This window comes from Macaca nemestrina, chromosome 4 (genome assembly GCF_043159975.1).
Source record: "Macaca nemestrina isolate mMacNem1 chromosome 4, mMacNem.hap1, whole genome shotgun sequence".
Lineage (NCBI taxonomy): Eukaryota > Metazoa > Chordata > Mammalia > Primates > Cercopithecidae > Macaca > Macaca nemestrina.
The window spans coordinates 50,856,495-50,880,424 of NC_092128.1; the positions used below are offsets into that span (position 1 = coordinate 50,856,495).

At 38.0% G+C, this 23,930-nt stretch overlaps 1 protein-coding gene across 50 annotated transcripts in view; it reads left to right on the forward strand.

Moving 5' to 3' along the window:
- Positions 1-23,930, forward strand: part of LOC105475296 (neuronal cell adhesion molecule) — a 304,974-nt gene that overhangs the window by 57,794 nt on the left and 223,250 nt on the right. The window lies entirely within an intron of this gene.

Sequence of the window (23,930 nt, forward strand, 5' to 3'; positions counted from 1 at the left end):
CTGTCTTCCAAAATCTACTTAGAAAGTAGTGAAAAGAGGGAAACAGGTTATTGAAAATTTTTTATAAGCAATTGATAGTTTTTCTTTTTTGGGAAAACTTTTTAGTAAATATGGAGGAAACCAATTGGCTATTTTGACCGAACAGGAATTTATTTGAAGTTGGAACTCTGATCTTATGAAGATCTATCTGAATATACACATACACATACACACACACACACACACACACACACACACACCTTTTAAAAATCAATAATATTTCCCTTTTTGGAGAAATTTCTTATGTATTTAGGGTCTCTATCAGCCTCAATATCTGCCTTACTCTACCTTCTTTGGCTGTTTTAAGGATCAAACAATATAACTTATATGAAAACACTTTGTAAATCTTGAGGTATTATTTGCATAAGTAAGAAAAACAATTTCTACTTTTCCTAAACATTTATAATCCTCAGAAATACTCTCATACCCACCAACATGTTTTTTCCCCATAGTTTCATTTATTTTCAGTTCAGTTCAGTAAATATTGCTAGGCTCTAAAGAAGCAAAGGTGATAAGTCCTTTTCTTCAAGGAATATCTGCCAAATGTAAGAGACAGCATATAAATAGATATGACCAACTTCTGTATGATAAAAGTATATTGAGGGTGCATTAAAGAATGGAAAAGGCAGCTAATGCAGTCTGGGGCCAGAGGGCTGTGTGTAAAAGCAGGCTTCGTAGAGGAGGTGTCCCCTAAAATGGCTCTTGAAAGTGGAATAGGAGTTAGGTAAAGAGCAGAGTGGGGTGGACAAGGGTATGGTGCAGGTAGGACCAGTGGGTTAGGGGTGTGAAATCCATGTGAGAAATTAAGAAGTTATGGCATGTGTGTGAAAGGAAGGTGAGCAGGAAGCACTGGAGCACTGAGGTGTTATCAGCTGGAAGTCATTGGCATTTTATGTGTATTACGCTGGAGGAAGTATAGAGAATGAACTAGAGCAATATTGAAGGAAGGAAAGACCCTTTTTGTAATTATATGGGGGAGAGCTAGGACAACTAGAATTTGGCTAGAAGCAGCATTGAATAGAGAAAGAAAGGGGAATTTGAAAGAGCTGGATTTGGCAGTTGATTGGGCATGGGAAGTAGGAAAATGTCAGGACTTGGGATTCTTGGATTTCTGACGTGGGTGACTGAGAACATGATGATACCAGAAGGGGAATTTAGGAGAGAAGCAGATTTATTTTTGGGAAGGGAAGGACTTTGAAGTATATAAGGGACATCTAGATAGAAATATCCATCAGACAGCTAAGTGCGGAGGTAAGGGGAAGATTCAGAACTAGAAACGTTCACTTGGGAGTTATGGGCAATGGTTAAAAATATTTTTTTAATTATACATTTGATTTTGTATTTAGGCCTTCAATATTATTCATTTATTTACCACTTACCATATTCTCTATTTTCATTTTATTCTGACATTATCTGCTGTTTTTGTATCTGTAGTTTTTCTTCTTATTTTCTTGGCATAATAAATTATGATTTTTTTCCTAGAGACAAATATGGTGACCTTTCCAGTTTGATAAAATGAAATTCAAAGCAGTCTTTAACAAACAGTGTAAACCCTAAAGTCGAGGACAGTAACAAGCCAGTGCTATTCTCCATTTTAATTCAAAATAGCTACAGCAATTATTTAAGAAAGGAACTTTACTTTCTAAAATGTCATTCTTTTTCAGTGTCAATCATGAGTCCTTGTCAAATTCTCACTTTCATTGCTCTGCCCAGTGTTTCAGCTTTGCTTATGGGAGACTGAGAGGGTCTTTCTTGCATTCTTCAGTGGGATGGTGTTAGGGCCCCTCCCTTTGGGTCTTCTCAGCATCCACCCAGGACATGGTTGAGGCCTGTTATAACAGAGCCTGCACTGTTTGAGAGCAAGTTCACCCAAGTTAGACTGCTGAAATTCATTCTCACGGCCTTCTTTGAGGGAATGTCTGGGGTAAAAATTTCAAATTCAAATAATACTTACAATAGTACTATTTTGAGTGAATTTTATTTGATTACTGTGATCTTAATTAGCTTACTGATTTTTTTCCTTAATACCCATTGGAAAGCTACAGAATGCTCCATTTTTACTCTCTGTAGTTCACTACCATCTTTCCAGGAACTTTAAGATCCACAAATCTGTCGTTTTCATACACAAGAAAAATAATTTGAGGCAAAATTAAGTAACTTACTTAACACTAACAGCTGGAACCAAAGCCTTGGTCTCCTGAATCTCATTCTGTCTTTTCCACTTCATCATTTTTTTTTCTCTCATTCTAAATCTTTATTGAGCTGTGAAGTTATCTATATGTCTTAAAATAGGGAATTGAATTAAGTAAATCAGTTCACACCAATGACAGTTGCTTTGGTTAATCACTCTAGATGCAACAATCAGATTCTCTTTTAACACTTGAGGCTCTGATTAAGGCTTTATTATTTTTAAATTTTATAGTTTTTAATTTTTAACATGGATTTTGTTTTTGGCAGCCTTTATTTTTCTAGACTGGTTTTACCAGTGAAGTGAAAGATTAGTACAGAATCAAACCACCTGTGTTTAAATTCTAGTTAAAAAAGACATCAGTGACTTTAAAACCAACACTTTTAGGCACAGGATATTACCTTTTGTGTTCATTTTTAAATTCATACATAATGATTATACATATTTCATATACAAATTAGTTATATTTACAGGTGATATTTGATACATGCCTACACTGTGTAATGATTAAATCAGATTAATTGGGTATATCCACCACCTCAAACATTTATCATTTCTTTGTGTTGGGAACATTAGAAATCTTTCTTCTAGCTATTTTGAAATACACAATAAATCGTGGTTAACTACAGTCATCCAGAAAGCACAAGATATTTCTGATTTGGTCAATTACATTGCAATCTACTGTGAGTTTTATGTATAGAGGATGAATTCATGGAAACGCTGCATTAGTATAATTTAGAAGATGGCACATGCATGCAAGTTGTAGGTGGTCTTGAAGACAATGATTGTTCTCTGACGTCCACAGAATGGTCAGTCTTTGCTGTGAAACCAGTGGGCTGTAAATTATCAGGGTGCGTGTACAAAACATGATTCACTCATCCCGAAAGCTGCCAGTAACAAAAGAAGTTTCTACTTATTTATGCACAGAACACAAAGAATATTTCTCCCTGTTTCAGTCTCTCTTTTTGCCTTTCTATTTTCTCTCTCTCTATGAATCTTTTTCTGTCTTACTCATATTTGCTGCATGATAGACACACACTAATATGATGTCTCCAAAACATGAGACCCTTGACAGTTTGTGGAACTGGCAGTGGAAGTAGCATGCTGAGGATAAGGGGTGAGTGCTGTGGGGAGACATTGGCATTTGCTAAATGTTTGCCCCGTGCATCGCTTGGCTACATTGGGCAGAACAACAGTATGAGCAGGGATTAATAGATGTGGAAACTATTGCAGACTATGAACACAAGATGGTATGATGGCTGCGAAAGGGGAGGTCAGCTTTCACCACTGTTATCTGACTTGGTGGTGATCTTCTTCTGCACTCTCTTACCGTGGGTGAAGGACAGAATGCAACGGTATTAGGTGACTGCTTTCTGCTTGGATTCCAAAGTGAGTATTGTAAGTGTCATTGTGCAAACAAAGCAATGCATGCAATTTATGTTAGTTTTGGAGTTGCCACTTAGAAGTATTGAGAGTTTGGAATAGCACTGGAGACTGCCTTCCTTGTACCCTGTGGTTAGAGCACAGCATTCTGCAAGAGGAGGGTTGTATGGGAAAACGCCTGTTGGGAAGTGGAAGGCATGGGTGAGTTGCTGGGGTGACACTTTGAATGGGCAGTATTCCAACAGGCTCAGATCATATTTAACAGTAAAATGTGTTGCCATATGCCCTTTTATAATGTGGGGTTTTAAAAAGAAAGAGGAAAGGAAATGCTGAGCCACTAACTTTGGGTACAAATTCAATCCCATAATAGAGATTGTAGACTTTACATCAGCAATTTGTGGGCTGTTTTGGTGGAGGACAATGACAACAGATTTCTAATCAGATAATGTCCTGCTACATTTCAATTTTCACTCTCCACTGCCTTTTGTTGTCTGGGTACTTTTGAAATTATTCTTGATTCAGGTTTATTATTAACTTTTGAACCCCAGCTACTGAACTGGTAATACCTTGCTATTCATGTGAAAATGAGAATGGTGACTAGAGAATTTGTTTTTGCCTTAGTTAATAAAATAGCACGACAGCATAATATGAATTAATGACTCTTCACATTTTCTCATAATATAAGCTGGATTCATTTTCCCTTGGGGATCTATTTCAAATTCATGCCCTAATAAAACCATTCTTGCCAGTTGTTGACTTTCTAGCTTTTTAAAAGCATCTCCATAATGGATAAGTAGATAACAATAAATAATAAATAATTTTGATCTTAAACTTTAAAAACATGTTTATTGTTCTTATTATATTAAAATGGAAAAATAAAACAACTTCCTCTTCACGATCAATAATGTAAGTATTTGTGCTGTTTGTTTTAGGCAAGAACCATCCTAAGGCAATTATATCTTTTAATATATAAGAGCTATGAGGAAAGATTGAGGTAAAAAAAAGATTGAGGATGCAGAACTACTAACAGGGTTCTGTTCACCCAACATAACATAAACGTCCTTCATTTAGAGGACACATACATTATCGATAGAACTATTCAAAAATCCCAATATCCACTTGGATAATAACTATCTGTTACCAGTATTTCAAATTATTGTCTCTCCTTTTCTGTTTCCTCTCCTTGCTGTCAGAGGTTTCATGTTTTATTTAGTGTCATCATATTAGTATGTATGTATCACAGAGAATGTAAATGAGAAAGACAGACAGAGACAAAGACAGAAAGAGGCAAAGAGAGAGACTAAGAGGAGAGAGAAATATTCCTCTTGTCCTACACATAAACCAAAGCAGTATTTGAAGTTCTTTTCTCCCCTCAGTCTGATTTCTTTGACTTATTTGGCCTTAAAATGATATAATCTGTAACTCAGAATCCATAAACAGGTTCACAGGGCCACATCCTGAGTTGGGGATCAGAACATACAGTCACTGTGGTGGACCTGTGATGTGCTACTCAGATCCCCTGCCCTTTCCTGACTGAAGCACTCTTTCTCCAGCTTCTTGGAGTGTTGACAGCTGATGGCTCACTTGGGTCCCTCCTTTTGGGGATTGTCCTCTGCCTTCATCTAATCAGAGCTGCCTCACCCAAGATTATACTATTTGCCCCAGGCCCATGTGCATTCAATGAGTGGTTGATTTGGGGACACAAAGGCTCTTGACTCAGTTCAGGACAATGGGTTGGCTGAGGCTTTCATTGTGACAGCACCACAGCACCACGGCCCAACTTCTCCGACTCCCTTGTCCTGCTTTGCACACTCCCCTTGGGGTTGTGCTCAGGAGCCCTCACCAATAAAATTCCTGCCTGCAGATCTTCATCTCAGAGTCTGGTTCCAGAGAAACCTGAACTGCAGCAATCACTGTACGTGGGCCATGCAATGTAGCGTGTATGTGTATCAGGATGGGATTACCTGTCTTCATAGTACTGTTATAAGGTACTGGCCCTGGAATCACAATTAAGATCTGTGACAATGTAGCCCAGGCCCTTACTATAAAAAATCAGGGTAAAAATACCTACCTTTTAGAGTTCTTGCCAGGATTTAACAGCAGAGTATTCGGTACCTGGAACATAGGAAACATTCACTGCATCATAGCTATTATTATAATTACCAGTAATTACCTATAAGTAACCCATAAATAGTGCACCAGTTCTGACCAACTGGACAATACAGAGCGCACTTTAATGTCATTTTTATTACAACATTTGCTTTAGTAGAATATGGAGGTTAATAAAAGATGCATCACTTGCAATTTTAAATAATTCCTTACTGTTAGTCCCCATTAATAAGATATGTGGAGAAGTTGGACAGGATTCCAAAGGGAAACCAAAGTGATTAAAGGAATGAGGAGAAACTTCTCTGAGTAAAAGTTAAAGGAACTGGAATTGTTTAGGATAAGAAAATTGAGGCATAACTTACCTTATGTCATCAAATAAGTGGAAATCTTTCGTGAGGAGGATATTGGACATTTTTTGCCCATGTTCAGAGGATAGAACAAGAGGAAATGGACATACATTAAAGAAGGAAGATAGTTAGATTTGTATCAGGAGAACTCCTCTGCTCTTGACAGTAAAACACTGGAAGAGGCTTGTAAAATATACACTTCTGAAAATCTTCAAAAAAGAAGAGAACATTCAGTCCTGAGTTACTGAGATGCTTCCCAGAGTATTTAAGAACTCTGAACTCTGTGATTTCAGAAATGATGCCTCCTAGAAATTCAAACACATATGTTTTGTTCTGCAAGTGAAAGAAAATAATTACTTTCATTTTCTCTATAACTTTCTCATAGTATCTTTGTGTGCAAACACACCTTGTGTGCTTTTCTGAACGTGTAACAACAAGTCTTCTTTCATTGAATAGGTGTCTTTATGTGTGTTTATAAATATGCTGGTTATTATTATCACAGTTTTCAGTCTTACTGTAGGCCATCTGTATATTCTATATGAAAATAAATTAATGCCTTCTATCTTGGGCCACTTATTTGTGCCCAATGTAATCTCTTTTGTGAATCAGATCTTGTGATGACATTGTTAAAATACTCACAAGTATTAGATCACTATGAAAGGCTTTGGAACAACAACAGGAAGTCTGCAACTTTGAAGAATAAATTATTTTCCAATCAATTAATTGCTTAGAGATAAGATTAAAGAATGGAAATGGGACTGGATTTTTAGACTAAATGCTCTTTTAAGACCTCAGTGTTGGAAGATAAAAGGAAGTGTCTAAGAAGTTTCTAAATTACTAATAAGTGTATTGGACTTTGCATTTTCTCCTTGGCATGTCTTGTCAAGTAGTAATCTGCAGAGTCAGAATGATGTAGATGAAGAACACTGGACTAGAAGCCAAAATGCCTGGCTCTAGAGCTATTGGAGCCATTGGGTGATCTATTCTTCCTTCATAAAACATGTCTGTGTAGTTTTCCTTTGCATTTCTAGTTCCTGCATCCTTATATACTTATCACATTACAGTGACCTTCTTTCAAAAGAAACCAAGCAGACCTCAGGGTTCCACTCCTGACAGCTTAGCCTAGGGGCCCCATCACACTCTGACCTAAAACAGCTCTGCTTACATATTCATATTCGTATTTATATTCATATTCTCTCTCCCTCTGCCTTCCTCTCTCTCCATAGATAGACAGGTGTTTTAAGATCTCACTTGATTAAATGGATCCACTGCTGTAAATATAAGTTGTAAAGGTGTACTTACTTATTCTCATGCCTTCCGTATTCTCTCCGATACATTCCATTTAAATACCCAGTTTCATTCCTTCTGTTTCTGCCAAGCTAAAAATTCTTCAAATGGCCCTCCATCCCATGAAGAATAAAATCTACAGTCCTTACCCTGGTATTCCAGGGCTCTCTCCTTTCTAATTATTGAACTAGTCTACTACATCGGTTGAGTTGGCCTCCGTGTTCTAACCTGTAGGATTATTTCTGGGTATTAAATATAGTCCTTGACACTGTGTGCAGGATGACTAACTCATTGGAGATGCCACTGTGATTTTGCTCAGCGTCAGCCTTGCCTTTCTTCTAAGCTACCTAAACCTTTCTCATTTGAGCACACCTCAAAACGTATGCTTTTCTTCCACAAAGTCTTCCTTGATTAGCCCACATTTTGTGTCCCATCTCTGAAATTGTCTCATGTGGTTGGGCGTTTATACCGGTCTCCCTTACGTTTACCTGGTTAACAGTGTTGTTATTAGACTGTAGGTGTATTGAGTGTTATGATGACTCCTGGAGTGCATCAGAGGGCAGTACAGCAGCAGTGATCTCTGCCCCTCTAAGGAAATACAAGGGTTTGAATCATCCCAGTGTGTACATTTTCAATGTAATGTATGCATTAAGACAGGGAGGCAAATGCAAGATGGAAATAAATGTGATCTGTTCCTCATAATGCCTTAAATTGCAACACATTAGAGTACAAAGCACTTGCTTAAGATCAGATGATACAGATTTTGAGTTTAGTTTGCCTCTTACGTTGGGGTCCTTCAGAAAGTCATTTGTCTTTTATGATCTTTTTCATGATGGTGATCATACTATTCTTTGTTCTTCACATTTCTTAAAGCACTTGGCATGTTGTTTAATTTCAGCTTCACGATAACCCATGAGATAACTAGGGCAAGCTAGTATCTGCCAAGCACAAAAACTGGGCTTAGGGGACAAACTTCCAAATTCTAGTGTGATGAACCAACAGTAGGCACTGCAACTCACCTTTACATGTTACTAAAAGTGTGGTCTATAAACCAGCAGTGTGGACATCACCCAGAGCTTGTTGGAAAAGCAAAGTTGCTTGCTGAATCAGAGCATGTGTTTTAACAGGAGGCTCAGGATTCATATGTATTAATACTTTACAGTGAGGAAAGTGCTGTAATACAAGGGCAGTTTAAGCGCCTGAGGTAAAAACATGAAAAGGTTTTTTATTTTTACTTCTATCACCGCCTTCAAATCTCCTCTGTCAAATCTCCTTTCCTTTGAAGAGGACTCTAACAGAACTGATGGATTTTTTTAGCTACTTTCAGGTTTTTAAAAGTTCAAATACAACCTTCAAATTCGTATGGAACTAGGAGCTTTTCTTTCCCCCAACCCATCTTATGCCCTTCAACAATTCTTTACTTTTTTTTCTGCCAGTTCACCCGCAACCTGTTTTTTGTTTTTGGTTTTGTTTTTGTTTTTCTTTGACTGGATCAAAGAAAATCTCCTCTTTTTTTAATTGTAATTTTTAGGTTTTTTTAAACTTTTATTTTAGATTTGGGGGCACATGTGAAGGTTTGTTACATAGGTAAACACATGTCTTGGGGGTTTGTTGTACATATCATTTCATCACCGAGGTATTAAGCCCAGTACCCAATAGTTATCTTTTCTGCTTCCTCTTCCCACCCTCCCCGATCAAATGGACCCCAGTATCTGCTGTTTCCTTCTTTGTTTTCATAAGTTCTTATCATTTAGCTCCCGCTTATAAGAGCTGGAGACTCTTATCCTAACTTAGGAACAGAAAATCAAATACCGCATGTTCTCATCAACCTGTTCTTAAACCAAATGCACCACTTCAAAGTCCTGACTCTTAATGGTATGTTATCATGATGGTCATTTTTCAGAGTAGGAAGTTCAGTTACCCATCTCGGACTCCTTTGAAAGTCAGAAGAAAAAAACCAAGCACACATCCCCAACATAAAACCATGAAGAAATTCCAGTTTTTATTTCTTATATTTCCCCAGGTTCTTGGCTCAAGGACGATGTATAATTGTCTTCAGCATATACTGAAGTTAATGAAGTATGGGACTATACTTCATTAAAAAAAAACATTTTAAAAGCTCTTGTTCTTAATTTTTATTCAAATTTCTCAATCTTCTTTGGCTAGGAAGCCAAGAGTTAGATCTATTCACCATAAGCCAAATGACTGCCCTTGGATGTTCAAGATGGAACTCCATTGAAGTCTGCAGGGGTTGTGTTCATTAGAATTCCCAGGGGTTACCAAGCCCTCGTCATAAGTTATATCAAATTCCCTCATCCCTGAAATGGAAGTGTCATTCTGGCTCTCCTGCTGCCTTCTCCGTATCTTATTTGTTTTCACTTTAATGTTACAAGAAAAGACAGCTTTTGTCTTTATTTCTGGTTAGCAGTGTTAATGAATATTCATTAGCAGGTTCCCTTTCTAGCTACTGTTTTGTAATTTGTTATTTTTAAATGAAATCTGAAGTGAAAATAACTCCCAATTCTCACTTTAATATGTTTGGATTCTTAATCTTGATTTTGGAGGTCCTGAGCCAGACAGGAGTGACTTTAGAAGGCCGTTTGCCTAGGCAACATTCAGGGGTATGTGTATATGTGTGTGTGTGTGTGTGTGTGTGTGTGTGTGGTGTGACTCAGTGGCTGTGGATGGGACTACATTGGAACACACTTCCAGAGCCTCTGCAGGACACTGTGGTGGGCATTATAGCCACTGTGCCATTTTATCTTCACAACAGCACTGTGAGGCAAGTATAATTATATCCCTCTTACCAGTTGGGAACTGAAGCTTTGGGAAAGTTAGTGATTTCCTCCAATTTACAAACTAGTAAATGAAAGAAGAGGAGCAGGTGGTGAGAGAGGTCATTGAAATGTGAGTGTTCCACAGTGCTTTTCTGGTTGTTTGCCTAGAAATTGATAGTGGGTAATTTGGGGATAATTACTTTACAGAGTCAATATGGGGTGTTTTTGGTATATTAAGTTTTTAAGAAAATGATACTAAACTTGGGATGCTCCGAACGGAGCCTGCTGTTGCTGCCCTTGCTTAATCTGGAGGCTCAGTGCTAGTATTTAGATGCCAGGATCTCTCTACAGATTGCCCTGTTAGTTTAGGGTTTTCTTTTTTCTTTCTTTTTTCCTTTCTTAGAGATGGGGTCTCATTCTGTTGCCTAGGCTGGAGTGCAATGGTGCAATCATAGCTCACTGCAGCCTTGAACTCCTGGGCTTAAGCAGTCCCCCTGCCTCAGCCTTCCAAGTAGCTGGGACTACAGATGTGTGCCACTATGCCTGGCTAATTAAAAAAATTAATTTAGTTTAAAAAAATAGAGATGGGGTCTCACTTTGTTGCCCAGGCTGGTCTCAAACTCCTGAACTCAAGTGATCCTCCTGCTTCAGCCTCCCAAAGTGCTGGGATCAGAGGCGTAAGCCACTGCACCCAGCCTCGTTAGTGTTTCCTTGACTGGATAATGCTACCAAACTCTACATTTATCTGTTTCTAAAGAGTTTTTTTCTACATTCAAAAAAAAATCTCTGTTCCTCTGGAAAGCAAAATCTCCCACCTCTGGAAAGCAAAACGGATGCAGATCTTCTGTGACTCTGTGGGTTTAGCACCACACAATTTGCAGTTACCATGCACCCCTTCACAGCCTCAGATGCTTTCCTGAATGTCAGCAGGAACCTCACACTCCCATTTAAGGACTGTTTGTCTAAACTTGCTAGTCAGGCAACTAATCTCTGCACTGTGAAGTCTGTTTATTGATTGTTGCATTACATTCCCTCTGTGTCTCTCCTTATTTAATGGGGTGGCTATAGACAGAGGAGCCCAGGGTACCTATCTGCCTTAGACAGGATGAGATTGCCCTAAAGTCACATAAAAAATGGTCAAGGCAGGCCAGGCGCAGTGACTCACGCCTGTAATCCCAGCATTTTGGGAGGCTGAGGCAGGCGGCTAACCTGAGGTTAGGAGTTTGAGATAAGCCTCACCAACATGGTGAAACCCCGTCTGTACTAAAAATACAAAAAATTAGCCTGGCATGGTGGTGGGTGCCTGTAATCTCAGCTACTTGTGAGCCTGAGGCAGGAGAATCACTTGAACATGGGAGGCGGAGGTTGAAGTGAGCCAAAATCGCACCATTGCAGTGCTGTCCAGCCTGGGGCACAAGAGTGAAACTCTGTCTCAAAAAAAAAAAAAGAAAAAGAAAAGAAAAGAAAAGAAAAGAAAAGAAAAATGGTCAAAACCAATGGTAAGACCAGCTCAAAGCAACTCTTTACTAGCCCTTAACATTTTTTGTTGAAATTTAAGACACTATTTGCCTTTGGATACACAGTGAAGGCCCTTTTTGGATCACAGTAATACTCAAAATTGTCTTTCATCTCCCAGGCAAGATATAATTAGACTTCCTATGCAGTTTACCATGTGATTTAGGATATGCAATTAAATAAAAAAAGCTGTGGGCCAAAGTATTTTAAAATAGTATTATTTTCTTCCCTTGAGTTTAAAAGTAATACATATTCACTGCAGACAATTGGGAAAAATGAAGAAAAACGTGAAGAGAGTAAAAGTAACACAATCAAGTGATTATTAACTTTTTGATGTTATTTTTCATTACAATGACACATATATAGCTATATACGTATGTTTAATCTTCTTGCAAAATAGTTTGAATGGCATTAGTCCTTACGGTATTAGTGCCAAGCATTTTTCTCCTTTTCAGTTCTTTGTATTTTCTTTTATATATCTTTTTTTTTTTTTTTTTTTTTTTGAAACGGAGTCTCACGCTGTTGCCCAGGCTGGAGTGCAGTGGCGCGATCGCGGCTCACTGCAAGCTCCGCCTCCCAGGTTCCCGCCATTCTCCTGCCTCAGCCTCCTGAGTAGCTGGGACTACAGGCGCCCGCCACCGCGCCCGGCTAATTTTTTTGTATTTTTAGTAGAGACGGGGTTTCACTGTGGTCTCGATCTCCTGACCTTGTGATCCGCCCGCCTCGGCCTCCCAAAGTGCTGGGATTACAGGCTTGAGCCACCACGCCCGGCCTTCTTTTATATATCTTTTAAAGATAGGGTCTCTCTGTGTTGCCCAAACTGGACTCAAACACCTGAGCTCAAGCATTCCTTCTGTCTTTACCTCCTGAGAACTTGGGACTACAGGCATGAGCCACCATGGCTGACTTCTTTTTATTTATGAAATGTGATATTATATACATACAAAAGAGAGGGAGAGTAACCCAGTACTCAGGAGCATTTATGATAGAGATAGGCAGCCTAGATTCTGGTCTTAGAACTACTATTTGCTAGCCCGCAACTTTGGGCAAGTTGCTTAATCTTTCTGTGCCTCAATTCCTCATATACAAAATGGGAATAAAATCATATATCATTTATAGAGTTTGTTAAAAGTAAATAGTAAAGAGTTATGATTATAACATTAATGTAAGGTTAAAAAGAATAAAAACAAGCACAAACAGACTCACTTCTCCATCCTGCCACCCTGTGAAGAAGGTGCCTTGCTTCCTTTCACCTTCCGCCATGATCCTAAGTTTCCTGAGGCCTTCCCAGCCATGCAGAACTAACCTTTTTGCCCTGAGAAAGTGTGTGCCTTATACCTGCTGCTTATTCTTCTGGAGATATGTCTTCTCCCATTTGAGTGATTACACACAGAAGATGAGGAATTAAGCCAGGAAAAGGGCATGGTGGCTCATGCTTATAATCCCAGCACTTTTGGGTGGGGGGCCAAAGAGGGGGGATCAGTTGAAGGTAGGAGTTCAAGACTGGCCTGGGCAACAAAGTGAGACCCCCATCCCTGTAAAAAATGTAAAATATTAACCAGGAGCGGTGGTGCATACCTGTAGTCCCAGCTAATCTGGACCTGAGGTGGGAGGATTGCTTGAACTCTGGAATTTGAGGCTGCAGTGAGCCATGATCATGCCACTGTACTCTAGCCTGGATGACAGAGTGAGACCTTGTCACTAGAAAATAAAAATAAATAAATAAGCCACGAAGAAAAAGTAGGAATGGCCTTCACCTTAAGCAGAAGAGATAGAAGAGGCTGAATTAAATGCAACCTTTTCAGTTGGACCCAGTGGCTCAAGCCTGTAATCCCAGCACTTTAGAAGGCCGAGGTCGGAGGATCACTTGAAGCCAGAAGTTTGAAAACAGCCTGGGCAAAAATTTGAGACCCTGTCTCCACAAAAAATAAAAAATAAAAATAAAATGGGCATTGTGGCACACACCTGTAGTTCTACCTACTTTGGAGGCTGAGGCAAGAAGATCGCTTGAACTCAGGAGTTCAAGGCTGAAGTGAGCCATAATTGTGCCACTGCCCTCCAGTCTGGGTTACAGAGCAAGATTCTGTCTCAAAAAAAAAAAAAAGAAATAAAAAAAAAGCTGGTTTTCTTTTTCTGGTAATTGAGGGCTAGATTATTTGGACAGCCCTCTAAAAAAGCTAGGTAATATACAAAAATCAACATCTTAAAAGTATAAAAGCCCTGACAAGATAGTAGAGAATTACTAGGCCAGAGTTGAAAGGAAAATATTTACCAGTGAGGTGAATAGAGCAGAAGAAACTTTTTCTATCAGCGTTCTTGACAGTTGTCAATTTTTGAATTTTCACTTTGAATAATTCACAGAGCAAGTGGCATCATGATAGAAGTCAAAGCCTGGAGCCCCCAGAAATAGGAAATCCTTCCCTCAATAGGCTAGGACTCCAAAGTGCTACACTCTTTGGAAAAGGATGAACCAGATTTGGGACAGTCCTCACGTAGGATTACAACCCAAGTCTGATTCCCTGGGTTGTTCGCAGAACCTCAAGCCTTGAACTAGGTTTAAGGCAATGCCATATTGTTGGTACTCCCAAGTACCTAATAGAAACAAACATATATCTTTGGAGAAAGATATGTGTTTATCCTTTATCCTTGATTCAAATTATTCTTGCAAATAATTTTTCAATGCAATGAGGAACACGTGGTCAAAGATGATCAAGCATGGGCATGGTGGCATGCATCTGTAGTGCTGGCTACTTAAGAGGTTGAGGCAGGAGGATCACTTGAGCCCGGGAAGCTGAGGCTGCAGTGAGCCATGATCATGTCACTGTACTCACCCTGGGCAACAGAGCAACATCCTGTCTCAACAAAAGATGACCAATCACACAAGAAAACTAGACCCCAAGAACAGGAAACAGTAGCTACATCAACAACAAAACCAGATCCTCAAAAATTTCAGATGTTGGAATTACCAGAAACAGACTATAAAATAACTGTAAAGTATGCTTACTATTTTTAAATAAATGAAAAATAAGCTTGATCAAATCTACAGAGAATAGGAAACCCAAAAAGGGACTTTTACGACTTGAAAAGAAACCAAATAAAACTTATAGAAATAGAAAAACAAATAACCGAAGTGTAAAACTCAATACTTCAGTAGTCACATGGTACAGCTAAAGGGCAAATAGTGACCCAGAAATTACGTCAAAATAAATTATCTATCATGTGGCACAGAGAGATAAAACAATAGAAAATAAAAAAGAGAAAATGAGATATAGAGAAGATAGAAGATGTTCTCATACAGTCACTTCTCATTATTGGCAAGAGTTATGTTCTGTAAAGCCACTGTGAATACTGGATTAGTGAATACTGAACCATTGTTCCTAGGAGAAATAAAAAGTTTCTGTGAGCATCTGTTCACAATTTTTCATTAATTAATCAATATATAACTTTGTTTTATGTGTGTTTTTGTTTAAAGGCACCTCACTTAACACATTCGTGGCCAGCAGCACCATAACTCATGCCTGAATGAAGCTTATTTAACACACGGATTTTCACAGCCTTCTTGCACCAAGAAACACTACACAGCACTTCAGTACTATGTTTGGGGGCCACTGTAAACAGAGAAATCACCAAGAAAAAGCATAAAAATGCAAAAAACAAAACCAGAGCCCTAAATAGATAGCAAAAAGGACATGTATTTACAGTATGAGAGATGAAGCAAGAAGACAGAGCATCACCTTGTTTGACCTCAGCTAGGAACATGTACATCAGGTGACTCAAATTTTTTTGCCACTCTGAGCATGTCAATGAATGACCATAAAAGATTAATTTGGAGGTTATAAATAGATTTTAGCAAGTAGGTGAATCTGCAAATATGCAATCTGCAAATAATGAGGATTGATTGTACTTCCAGTTCCAGAGAGAAAAAGAGGAAAGAAAGTTGGGGGAAAAGGTGACATTCAGGAGGATAATGACAGAATTTCTTAGAACCTATGAAGTACACCAATTGACAGATAAACTCTGTCATAGAAGTTAAGTCATAAAAAAAAAACACATGTGTTTAAATTAGTCTCGTTAGTGTTTCAAATGGAGGAGAGGCAATTTTCAAAAAAGTAATGGCTGAGATTTTTCTATAATTGATGAAAGACTTGAATTCATTGATGTAGGAACCACAATATATATCAAGAAAGTTGAATAATAAGGAATATAAATTAGGATAAAACAGGATAAAATTCACCATTTTAAAATCTTTTTAAGTTCATCCATCAGTTGTGATAAATACATTCACATTGTCAGGCAACCAATCTTCAGAACTCTTCATTTGGCAGCACTGAAATGCTAGACCCATTAAACAAATCTCCTCTCCTCCAGCTCCTGTGGCCATTCTACTTTCTGCCTCTATAATTTTGACTACTCTAGGTACCTCACGTAAGTGAAATCATAGAGTATTTGTCTTTTTGTGAGTGGCTTGTTTCACTTAGCAAAGTCAAGGCTTATCTGTGTTATAGCATGCACCAGAATTTTCTTCCTTGTAAAGTCAAACAATATTTCATTATACGTTCCTTTGTGAATTTTTATTACCACTCTTACTTTTTAACCATTTCAGTGATAGTAGTGTTACATTAATATCTGATAATTATATTATCTGTGGTTCTTGGGCATCTTGATCTCTTGTTCTACTGATTTTGCTTTGTGGTGGCTAGTTTTTCTAGGTGTTTGGGAATATTATTTATGTGGCTATAATAAATTGAACTTAATATTTGGGAATCCTGAGACCTATCTTAAGGAAGAGTTTATTTTGCTATCAGGAGTCAGAGGCACTACCAGTCTGGAAACACATTAGCCTTTCAGCTTAATGTCAGGATTTCAGGTTCAGCTAGCTATACCTCAAAAGCATCCTCAGACTGTTAGCCACATTTACCCCTAAGGGGAGTCTGGCTTTCCTTGTTCAAGTATTTTTTTTCTCTCCTTTGTCTTTCTCCATTCTTTCATATAATCCTCCTTCAATTTTCTATTCTTTCTTCCTACTTTATCCTTCCTTTTTCTTCTTTCCTTCTCTTTATCCACCACAGTGCTTTTGTCTGGCTCTTTGAGATTTTCTCATTGCCTTTGGATTTTTGAAATTTCACTGTAGTGTGTGTCTTGGAGTTTGTTTATGTGTGTGTGTGTGTTGAATCCTGCTTATTTGTTTAGTTTCCTGAGTCTGTGAATTTGTGTTTTTCATCTATTCTGAAAAATTCTTAGGCACTATTTCTTCATGTATCATTTCTCCCTCATCTTCACAGTTGTCTCTTTCTAGAGGTCCTGTTATAAATGTTAGTCCTTTATTTGTATCCTTTATGATTCTTAACATTTTTTAATGTATTTTTCTCTCTTTTTTGGTCTCTGTTCCAGTCCAGTAGTGGTTTCAACTTTGGTTTCTAGTTCTCTAATTAACTCTTTTTACCTGTGTCTTATTAGCTTGTTTACTTGTACAATACATTTTTTCATTTAAATCTTTTTTTTTTTTTCAGGAAGTTCATTTTGGTTCTTTTTCAAATCGGCTTCATATTTCATAGTCTCATGCTCTTTGTTTATGTATTCAATTCCCTCTGTAATCTTTTAATAGCACACTTAATTTATATTTTGATTTTAGTATTCCAACATAGGAAGTCGTGACAGGTCTGTGCAGTGTATTCTGCTGGCTCTCTCTCATGATGTCTTACTTTTTCATGTAATTCAAATTTTTTAAAAATTGGGAAATTATATTTGTTGGGACTTTATCTGTATGAATTCTGTAAGGTCTGCTTTGAGGGCACATATCTTTGTAGAAGATTTATGTTTGTTTCTAAGGGAAACAATTGCTTTAAATTAATTTGTTGGCTTTGGATTTTCTTTGCAAGGTGGGGGGATGTCATACAGAGAGTGTGACCTTTTTGGATTCGTGTTTTCACTTTACTGTTATCCTCTGATATTTCCCTTTTAGTTACTTATAGCTTAGCTATTCCTTTATAATCATGGCTTTTATATTTTTCTAGAATGTTTAGGTGTTTAGTTGGATTTCAGAATATGTAGTCTGTTATATTGCTGGGAGGGGAAATTCTGAGCATTTAAAGTGCTATCAATTCTCAGTGGTACTGGAAAAGTGTTACTGTAAGGTTGGTGAGTAATGAGAGAGGATGGCACTCTCGCTCTGGGTATTGAAGGGCATCAATATTCTCATCCATCCAAGGTCCTTTCCAGCCTATTGTGTCTCAGGAATGCCAGTAAGGCCATAATAGTATTGAGGGACTCCTGGGATTGCATTACTTTCTGAAATGTTGCCTCCATTTCTTAATTTGATCTTTCCCATTCTTAACTGGTACAATCCACTCTCAATAATTTCCCAAAGGAAATTTAATGTTCTCATTGAGGATATGTATAGCTAGGTTCGTTGACACTTGTCTCTAACATATTTTAATTATTCTTTTCATATGCTTTTCTATTCACAAGACTGCAAACCAGGTTCCCAAGTGTGAAAGTGCTACAGCTGTCTGGGGTTCATTTTGTTTGCTAAGTGGCTTTTTTTGTGTGTGTTTGTATTGGCTATAAATTTCCTAATGCTCAGATTTTCTGTTTTAAGAATACAATATGCAGATATATTTTCAGTCTGTATGTTCCATTCACTTTCAATTTTTTTTTTTTTTTTTTGGAGGCAGGATCTCCCAGGCTATAGTGCAGTACTGTGATCATGGCTCACTGCAGCCTCAATCTCCCAGGCTCAATTGATCCTCCTGCCTCAGCCTTCCAAGTAGCTAGGACTACAGGTGCACCACAACACCTGGCTAATTATTGTATTTATTTGTAGAGATGAGGTTTTGCCCTGTTGCCTAGGCTGGTCTTGAACTCCTGGGCTCAAGTAATCCGCCTGCCTCAGCTTCCCAAAGTGCTGGGATTATAGGTATGAGCCACTGCACCTAGCCTACTCTCTATCACAGTTATTCTATTAACTGTGTGTTTTCAGTGTCATTGATCATGGTAGTAAACATTGTTTTGGAAAGAGTTGCTCAACAGTAGCTTTTATGTAATGACTGACTTTTGCTTGCATTTAAGGCAGATTGCAGAAAGAAATTAGGATGGTCTTTCCCCCAGTTTCCCCATATTGACCTTGCCTAGCATTCATCTTTAACTGGACCTTACTTGGGAGACAGATAGGAGAGGAAATTAGGAAAGGAGAATTAGGCAGGCATACCTCAGCATGGTTTACAGATGCTCATTGGTAGACTCAGGCTGCCAGATTTTAAAGTAACATGAGAACAGGAACCTCTGCAGTAGCCCCTTATACTCACTCATCTCAGGAGGGCAGCAAGTACCAACCACACCTGCCCTGCACATAACCAAACCAGTCTAACTAACTTAAAGGAAAGGCAGTTTATTAGAAGGCCACTAGGAGAGCATAGAACTTACAAGATGACTATGGGACCAGACATGAACATGGTCAGGAACCAGGTTACCTCCAGAGAGCAGGAAGCAGGAACAATAGGTGTTCTCTTGCAGCAGGAACCAGCTGGTCAGGATGACAGTGATGAAATGAATGAACCCCAGCCATTTTAGTCTCTTAGGCACTCTGTTCAAAATTTAAATTCCAGGCAGGTATTTAATTAACCAAGCTGGGATCACATGGCTGCCCCTTGGCTGGAAAATAAGGGAACTGGATTCAGGGCCTCTCCAGATTATATCCAAAGTTGAAGTAACTCCCAGAAACAAATTTGTGATGTGCTTAGAAACCAGGCCTAAGTGTTAAACAACCAAACACCAATAGATGTCCATCTCAGGTTAACTGTGGATAACTGGAGTTTGGACAATGGCAATTTAGTATCAAAACCAGACTAGTCCTCTATCATAGGTCTGGCTGTTACAGTCATATCAAAATGTTCTGGGGGTTTGTCAGTAACTTAGATTCTTTCAGGCATGTTTTCTCTTCCTCTTACTTCTTTTGTCCTTTAGCTATTTCAGTTCACATTATTTCCTCTACAAGAGACTGGACAGATGACATTCTTTAAACTTCACATGTTTGTACATATCAAATGCAGTGAAAAAATTTGTTTGGAGGACAATGGAATAAAAATAGTGATATTCATGGGGTTAACTCATTTCCATATACTTGCTTTGGCTGTATATAAGATTAACATAGAACCCAAGATGGTCTATAGTTTGATTGTTGTCTCCAGAAAGAGATTTTACAGCTATTCCATTATTATCTCTCATGTCTTTTCTTTTTCTGTAGGAAATGCTTATTTTAGAATGAAGTGAGTATCTTCATGAGTATCTTCAAGACTATAATCCTTTTATTTCCAGGCTTTTCCTGAGTAGTCTTAAATTCTTAAAGGTCAAACGACAAGGAAATGTCCTAACGTTGGCAGTGGACCTTTCACTCACATCCATCACGTGGATGAATGTCTTGATTCCTAGAAGCTGTGACAGATCCTTGAAGGGCTGTAGAAGACCTTGAAGGGCTTTAAAAACCATTATTAATTATTTTGGGGGGAAGGAGTGGTGCTTTCAGTATAGAATTATTCGTTGATTCAGTCAGTATTCAAATACTGAGCACATTCTAAATGCCATGCACTCTGTTGCATAATGTAGTCATTGCCTTCAAGTAGCTCATGGACTGCAAGGAGGAAATAGGCACATATATAACTATATGTACTGCTAGCCAGGGGCTCCTCAGTCAAAATCAGAGGACTTGTTATATCTGTACTGAAACTAATCTAACCTGACTGAGACAGACAGTCTGGGCTGGGTGGCTAGCCTTCTAGCTTTCTGATATTTTGTGTTCTCGATAATGTATTTAATTCCTGACATCTATGCTATTCCATGTACTCACTCTCAATAAATATTTTATATCTGAAGCTGCAGAGTTTCATTATTGCTAATCGGTAAGGAACAAAACAAGAAGAAAGCATCTCCTGCCTACAAGTACTGCTGAGCAGGAAAATTATTATGTGTACTCTCTTTGGAACCCATACTTTCTTTGAACTCTCCCTAATCATTGATCATGAGCCTGTACATACCCATACTATGCTCTGATTTCTGTATCTAGTATGGCACCTATTTCATCACATAGCATCTCTTTGCTTCTGGACTTACCTTGCATTTGGAGCAAGGGATTTGTTTCATCTGTAAAGCCACAATATTTAGCACAGCATCCTACTCATAGCCCAGTAAGTGTTTGTTGAATTGAAATCTCACTTCACATTTGAATTCATCATCTTTCTACATATGCTTAATATCTTACACTAATTTGAGAAAACTCAGAAATTAGCCTCATTAAGAAAGTACTCCATAATGAATTCAGTTGACCTGTTGTTCATTCTAGTAACAGAACATTAATTATAATATTCAGGTAGTATCTTCCTCTTGCTCCAGGTATCATTATATTAAACCCTTAGGTGCTTTGCTTGGGGTTTTATGAGACGATAATTTGGTCATTGAAATGATACACTATACCAAACTATTCACAACACATTCTGAGTGTACACACTAGATTTTGTTCAGTTATCAGTTGTTCCTCATCAAGTCTTAATGATAACTTCTAGTGACTAGTGACTGAAGTCTCATTCAGACAAGATTCTCCTCCACGTGTTCCACTGGAAAGCTTTCTTCTAGCTTCAGAGCCCTAGTTACTGTCATTAAGACTGCTTACTTTTATGTACTTTTCAGGAATAGCCTTTCAGTACTAAGTATTAGGTTGTATCAGTAGGAGACTTCCCTTTTCTCTAATATGCATGGCAAAACACTGGCTCCCTGCTTTGCCTAAAAATGGCTATATGAAGCAGTTCTGTCTCTCTGGTCTGGGTGTTTTGTTTCATGTCTGTGTTTTTTTCTGCTGGCATAACCGTCCTTTTGTACTCTCTATTGATGGGAAGGACATTTTAAAACATTTTAAGAATTACTATCTTAAAATCTGAACTTAGCGTGTATTCTGCATTTAGAATAAACGTGGTTGCCATGGTACTTCCCATGTAACATCATTAAACATTCCCTACCCCTTAGGAAGTTATCAATCACCTTAAGTCCAAATGCATGTTGCCCACCCACTTACACACCAGTGACAACCATTAGCTTTATAGTTCACAAGTCACAAGTTCACAAGTCTTGCCCTCATGTTATTATCTGGGGCAATGCCAATGGATAAGGTGGTTGCACACTTAATGGCCCCCTTGCTTTCCTAGTGCAGGATTTGCTGGTAGGGCACCAGTGTACTGACAACCATAACTGATTTTTGTTAGTTTCCTTCTTATTGTCCCCTGTGCTTTAGTATTAGCCCGTTGTAGGGGGAGCAGCTACTCATCAAGGTAGATTTGGGTCTGAAATTGAAAGGAAGGTAGCTGTAGCTCCCCATACCCTCTGAACAGGTCTACAGCTCAGAAGAGATTCGTTTCATATCCATGTCCTTGTGCCTTTTTTTGAAGCAGCCTTTCTCATTAAAAATGTATGTCTCTCTTATAGTAAAAACACCTAAGATCTGCCCTCTTAACTAATTTTTCAGTGTACAATACAGTACTGTTGAATTTAGGGACAATGGCATATGACAGATCTCTAGAACTTCTTCATCTTGCTTAATTAAAACTTTATGCCCAATGACTAGTAATTTTCCATTTCCTCCTACTTCCACCCCTTGGCAACCACCATTGCACCCTTCGATTCTATGAATTTGACTATTTTAGATACCTCCTGTAAGTGGAATCACGCAGTATTTATCTTTCTGTGACTAGCTTATTTAACTTAGCATAACATCCTCAATGTTCATCTATGTAGTTGCATATTACAGAATATTCTTTTTTGTAAGGCTGAACAATATTCCTTGGCATGTATATATGTTTTCTTTATCCATTTATCTGTTGATGGGCATTTAGATCATTTCTACATCTTGGCTATTGTGATTAGTGCTGCAAGAAACACAGGAGTGCAGATAATCCTTTGAGATGTTGATTTCAATTCTTCTGGACAAATACCCAGAAGTGGTAATGCTGGATCATATGGTAGTTCTATTTTTAATTTTTTAAGGAATCTCCATACTGTTTTCGTAGTGGATTCAGCATTTTGCATGCCCATGAAATGTATAATGGTTCCAGTTTCTCCACGTCCATGCCAACACTTGTCTTTTGTTTGTTTGTTTGTAATGGCCATTCTAACAAGTATGAGGTGATATTTCTTTGTAGTTTTGCTTTGCATTTCCCTGATGACTAATGTCGTTGAGCATTTTTTATTATACCTATTGGCCATTTGTATGTCTTATTTGGAGAAATGTCTGTTCAAGTCCTTAGCCCATTTTAAAATCAGATTTTTTAAACTATTGAGTTATAGGAGTTATTTATCTATTTTGGATATTAACTCCTTATTGGACATATGGTTTGCAGATACTTTCTCCTGTTCCATAGGTTACCTTTCACTCTATTGATAATTTCCTTTGCTGTACAGATGTTTTGTTGTTGTTGTTGTTTGATATAGTCACACTTCTTCTTTTTCATTTTGGTAGCTGGTGCTTTTGGTGTCACATTCATGAAATCAGTGTCATGCAGCTTTTCCCCTATGTTTTTTTCTAGGTGTGTTACAGTTTCAGGGCTTACCTTTAAGTCTTTAAGCTGTTTTGAGTGGGGTTTTGTGTGCATAAAATCAGAAACCAAGTTTATTCATTTGTGGATATCTAGATTTAGCAGTACCGTTTGTTGAAGATAAGATTCTTGCCCCATTGTAAATTCTTTGCTCCTTTGTTGAAATCAGTTGACTGTATATGTGTGGATTTGTTTCTGGGCTTGCCATTCTGTTCTATTGGCTTATATGTATTTCTTTATGCCAGTACCATGCTGTCTTGATTACTGTAGCTTTGTAATATATTTTGAAATCATGAAGTATGATGCCTCCAGCTTTGTTCTTTCTCAAGATTGATTTGGCTATTCATGGTCTTTTGTGATTCCATGTGAATTATAGAATTGTTTTTTCTATTTCTGTTAAAATGCCATTGAGATTTTAATAAGCCTTGTATTGAATCTATAGATCACTTTGGGTAATATTAACAAGTAAACATATTTTTACTGTACTATCATAGAAGCACCTTCTCCACGCCATCTATATAACTGTTATATTAATGGAACTTGGGCTCCAGCTGAGTAATCTGGGATAAGAGGCAGTGTCTTAATCATCTGTATATCCACAGTGGCAATTCTAGTGCCTTACACCTAGAGATATTCAACACATAGTTGTTAATAATTCAATTTGTAAAAATATGGTTTTTTTAATCCCAAACTTTTGAGAACACTTTTCTAG